Source organism: Mus musculus, chromosome 14 (genome assembly GCF_000001635.26).
Source record: "Mus musculus strain C57BL/6J chromosome 14, GRCm38.p6 C57BL/6J".
Classification (NCBI taxonomy): Eukaryota; Metazoa; Chordata; class Mammalia; order Rodentia; family Muridae; genus Mus; species Mus musculus.
Genome location: NC_000080.6, coordinates 86,202,444 through 86,208,129, shown reverse-complemented (window position 1 = coordinate 86,208,129; position 5,686 = coordinate 86,202,444). Strand labels below are relative to the sequence as shown.

The following is a 5,686-nucleotide window of genomic DNA, read 5'->3' as shown; positions in this document are numbered from 1 at the left end:
ATAGCTGGTGGCTACTACTGTCAAGGGAATAATGGAAATTATTAATTGACAAATTTGTTTTAATAATGGAAAGACCCCCAACAGCATCCATAATGAGCAATGGTAGGGGTGAAATCACCTGTTGGCTAGTGTTTATCATCATTTCTTCATTTTTGGTTTGGGTTTTATGTTGTAACTAGTTGTAAGAAACTAAAATATTTACTGTGCAAAATGGGTGCAGAATGGAAATCATCAATGTTTGTATACAAGAATTTGAATTAAAATTTGGTTCTAAAAATGTATGTAAAGAGCAATAGTAAAAAGTAGAGCTGGAGCCGAGCAGTGGTGGCGCACGCCTTTAATCCCAGTAGTGGATTTCTGACTTAGAGGCCAGCCTGGTCCACAAAGTGAGTTCCAGGATAGCCAGGACTATACAGAGAAATCCTGTCTCAAAAACAAGCTGCCCCCCCAAAATCCAGTAGAGCTGGAAGTGGTGAATCCCACCTTCAATCCCAGTACTTGGAAGGTAGAGCCAGCTGGTCTCTGTCAGTTAGAGTACAGCCATGGATACATATTGAGACCATATCTTGAAAAAAAAAACATAATCCATAAAAAATGAAAAAATCATTAAGAATGATTCAGTGTGCAATGAGAATAGACAGAAAGTGTGAGCCCTAGCCATGCCTCTCTTGATGTCAGTTATCTAGACAAGGAGTTAAGCTTGGGGCTTTGTCTAATTTACAGCTAAGTTCAGATCTTCTCAAAAATGTCACAGATCTAAATAGACATAGTGAAAAAAACATTCTATCGTGAGATTCACATGACAGTATAGAAGGGCAGAGGGAAATGACCTCACTTGGTCATTTATCATATCACCTATTTCATGATAGTGATTATATATATAATATATAATATTTATATTTAATATATTATATACATTTAAAATAGAATTACTTCACTTTCTCCTTTTCCTCTCTCCAATTCCACTCCAGCCCACAGTCTCAATGGATAGCTCTTTTCCTTTGTTTATTTGATTATTACTTGTGTGTGTGTGTGTGTGTGTGTGTGTGTGTGTACCAATGTATAAATATAACCCGCTATTTGTTTTTGTTGTTGTGTTTATATGGCTTTAGGTCTCATCACTTTGCACTGGACAATCCACATGAGAACAATTTTCACGGTCACTTTCTTCTGTCCTTCTGTACTGTCACATGAATCATGATAGAAATTCTTGATCATGAAAACTGCTATGAAGGGTGATGATTTTATCTAGCCTGAGATAGTACAGAATTTAAATAAAAATATATGAATCACAGTGTAAATTTTGAACACTATTACCTTTCAGGAGAAGGAAAATACTTGAGTTGGATTAATTTCCCCACCTTTTCCAGTAGGCTATCAATGTGGACTTTTAACGTTAACCTATATTGCTTAATAGTATAATGATACTGTCCTAAGTTAATGTCACTGTTGCTCTGATGACCAAAGCTACGTGGGGAGCAAAGACTTTCCTTGGTTTACTGTTCCACATGACTATTCATCATCAACAGAAGTCAGGACAGAAACTCACACAGAGCAGAAACGTGGAGGTAATCGCTGATGCACAGGCCATGGAGGGGTGCTGCTTACTGGCTTGCTCCACATGGCTCGCTCAACCTACTTGTATTTATTGTTTTTATAAAACCCATGACCACCATCAGGGATGGCTTTGCCCATTAATTATCAACTAAGAGACTGCTTTACAAGGTGCCTATACACAAATCTGTGGAGGAAATTACTTAATTTATGGTTTTCTCCTTTTAGATGACTACAGCTTGTATCAAGTTGTCATAAAACTGGCCACCACATATACTTAATTCATTTATGTTTAAATTATTTGTCAAACAGATTTTTGCATGCCAATACTTTTTACTTGCCTATTATTTTTATTTCTACTGGAAGTTCAGGGATTCAAAGGAAACTTAATCTGTTTTTCTTTAAAACCATGTTGGCTATGTCTCTAGCTTTATAAAATCATTTTCTCTTTTCCTTTACCCATATTTCCTATATGTCCAACTTGAATAATATGTCTAGAATTGTGCTCATCACATGACAACGCTAGCTATTTTTCCTTAACCAGTTGCTTTTTTAAAATTAATTAATTAATTAATTAATTTATTTATTTATTTCTACATTAACCATCTGGCTTATGGCCAATGGACAGGTTTATTCAGTCCCAGAGTCAAAGCATCAACGTCTATTGAACCTATGTGACCCACACTGTGCCACCTCAGGAGGCACACGAGCTGAGGTGTCTTCGAGGACAGGAGGTTAAGGCTACTTTCTAGCAACCCCGCTGCACTGAGGTTGCTAGAAACCTCTGCACTTTACCCTGGAGACGAACCCAGATCCCCAAGCGTCAGGAGCTGGCCCTTGCTCGTGGCTGCTCTGAGCTTCTGTGGCATGTTCTCCTGGCTCTTTCTGCAGCTTCATGTGGCCCAGAGAATGGCAGTGGGAGAAGGACTGGGGGTGGGGGTGGGGCTGGGGGGACCTCAGGACTACAGGGACTCTGCATTAGCGATCCTGATGTAGCCTCTGCAGCTGCTCTCGGGAATGTCCTACCATCAAATACACGAAACAGACTTGTTCCCCATTGCTTCAGCCTGGCTCTACACTGCTCACGTTTCCATGGGCACACTGTTCTCTGCGAGGCAGAGAGGCTCTGCCCTGGAGTGGTTAAGCTCAGTGCAGCGCTCCAGGATGAAGGCTAGGTTCTCTCTCAGACATGGCTTGACCCACTCAGAAGCCCATTCGTAGCTTCTTCCGGGGAGGTTGGGAGCCAAAGAGGACAGACATTTGCTGCTTGAAAGACATGGTCTGGAGGCTAGAGGCCTGGGAGGGTGGTGTAGCCACAGGTCCTGGAGTGTCCCTCTGAAGTGGCAGCTTGGCCTTGTAGTCCCAGAGGGTCAGTCAGCGTTCATGCTGCACACCTTGGGCCCACAGCTCTGGTGTCAACTCCTGGGAGGGTGGAATCCTGGGTGGCTGAGGACAGGCCTCTGAGGTAGAGAGGTCTTGGCTATGAGGGTCACTGCTGTCATCTGGGGAGTCCAAGTAGCTTGTGAACGAGGAGAAGATGCTAGACAGTTGAGTCCGTCGCTTGGGCCATTTGGACTGTGTCTGTTGCCCGGAGGTCTGACCTTGATGTCTCTTCCACCAGGCAGCTGCATGGCCTTCCCAGGCTCCTGCCAAGCCTTCAGTGAGCTCAGCTGCACCGGGCACTGGCCTGAGAGGTCCAAGAAGGCATGGATGCGTGGCCCACTTGGGGGTGCTGTCGCCCTGGGTGCAGGGCGCTCTGGTGCTGGGTGCTCAGGTGGAGGCTTGCTGGAGGAGTAGGTGCTGGTAGAAGATATCTCTGTCTACTGAGGGCTGGAAGACCAACAGCCCCGGGGCAGAGGCACACGCCAGGGCAGTGGCCTGATCTATGACTGGTGCCTCCAGACATTCCTGCAGCTGCTGCAGCCTCTTGGGTTCCAGCGGGGGGGGGGGGGCTGGGAGGGGGGGAGGAGGCAGAGAGGGAGTTAGTGATGGAGGGCAGAGACTGAGGAGGCCCCTCCAGCTGTGGCATGAAAGTTCCCTTTCTTGCTATATGAAGCAGCTGAAGCTGTCCACCCTGGCCCCCCAGTAGCATGGGTCATGGATGGCCAGGGCTAGCTGGGGGTAGCAGGCAGGTTGTTTTATTTTTAATTTTGAGTAATAAATTATCTGTCATTTGCTAGTTATAATATTTTGTTTGTTTTTTCTGATGTAATTTTTTTTTTTTTTGAGACAGGGTTTCATTGTATAGCCCTGGCTGTCCTGGAACTCACTCTGTAGACCAGGCTGATGTAATTTTTACTTCTTGTAAAATCTTGTAAAATTCTTTTCTTGTCATAGAAATATACTTTTTGCATATCTCTCTTTTTCATTTTATTTTTAGTATTAGGATTTATGGAAGATATGAAGATCTTTCACCTATAAGTCGTAGATCTTGAATTTTTTCCAAGACATTGTAACATAGACTACTTTAAATATCTTTCCTAGTACTTTGTACAGTCAAGAATTTTAAAACTTTCTTCTAGCCCATTATGAGAACAAATCTTAGTTGTTTTCCTATTGCATTGAAAATTTTTGTGAGACCAATAAATTAATATCCTATAATAAATTGTAGTAGCTAATGGATATTGATGTTGACTAGATTAAAAACTTTTCTTCCCATTAATTCTATTTATTTGAATCTGAGAGCTTTTAAGTCTTTTCTTTCTTTCTTTCTTTCTTTCTTTCTTCCTTTCTTCCTTCCTTCCTTCCTTTCTTTCTTTCTTTCTTTCTTTCTTCCTTCCTTTCTTTCTTTCTTTCTTCCTTCCTTCCTTCCTTCCTTCCTTCCTTCCTTCCTTCCTTCCTTCCTTCCTTTCTTTCTTTCTTTCTTTCTTTCTTTCTGTTTTGATTCATTCTTTTTAAAACATTCTCAAATAAATACATGTTTATTTCAGAAAAGCATGCCTATAAGAAAATGTACTTTGTCAACACATTAATTTTAAAGAAGGTTGATTTAGACTGGTATTTAAATAATCACAGCGAATGTTGTTTCTTAAAATCAAGATTGGAAGTATGAATGCCATAGTAGATTGGATTATTGTTCTCATTTTTTTATACTCTCAACCTGAATATCAAAAAACACGTTTATTTTATGTATAACTTTGTAGTATCTGAGATAGTCAAAGTAGTACGTGAAATCTACCTCCTTGTTAAGTTGACTTTAGACATGGCCATGTGTACTGTGTGAGCCAATAAACTGTGAACGTCAGCAGAAGCGGTAATTTGTGTTACCTGTCATTCATCTTTTGCCTGTCCCAGATAGATTTTTGCCTCAGATGGTGAAGAAATAGATGGATCTGAATTTGGAGAGTCCTTGACACCGCTGAAGACCAGCTGCATTGTGATTGGCACCAAAACCCACGATTAAATAAAACAAACCAACCAAACAAGTAAAACAAGTTTCCTGCTATAGCTCACTGAGATCTCAAGTTTATTGTTATAGTATTGATATGCAGCTTTAGATTTTGATAATTATTTCTTTTTTAAAAAAAGGTTTATTCATTTATGTATATGAGTACACTGTAGCTGTCCTCAGACACATCAGAAGACAGCAATGAATCTCATTAAAGATGGTTGTGAGCACCATGTGGCTGCTGAGAATTGAACTCAGGACCTCTGGAAGAACAGTCAATGCTCTTAACCACTGAGCCATCTCTCCAGCCCTTGATTATTATTTCTTAAATTAGGTATATTTTCTTACTTTTGGATTCCATAAACACAAGGGAGTTTTTCATTCATTATTCCAACCTGATCCAGTTATGATTTTGCCAGTTACAGCTTCTGATGATTGAAATTTTTTTCATTGTTTATGTGAACCTGTTATTTTTTTTTTCTTTTTAAAACTTGTGCAAAATATTTTCTTTAAAGACTCGAGAGTTGGCTCAGTGGGTAAATGCACTTGATGAGTAACTTGAAGACCCAAAGACTCAAACTATACTCCCCAGGACCAACAATAAAAAGTTGGGTGTGGTCACATGCATCTTTAATCTCACTGTTGGAGGTCATAGGAAGAGAGAAGTTGCTGTTGACTGCCAACCTTAGTTCTGGGTTCAGTAAGAGAGACTACCTCAGGGGAGCAAGACCGGAAGTAGAGTAG

At 40.9% G+C, this 5,686-nt stretch overlaps 1 pseudogene; it reads right to left on the bottom strand.

Annotated features, from left to right (window-relative positions):
• Positions 1–2,740: 2,740 nt before the first annotated feature.
• Gm49060 lies at positions 2,741–3,646 on the bottom strand (annotated as a pseudogene).
• Between the last annotated feature and the right edge of the window lie 2,040 nt (positions 3,647–5,686).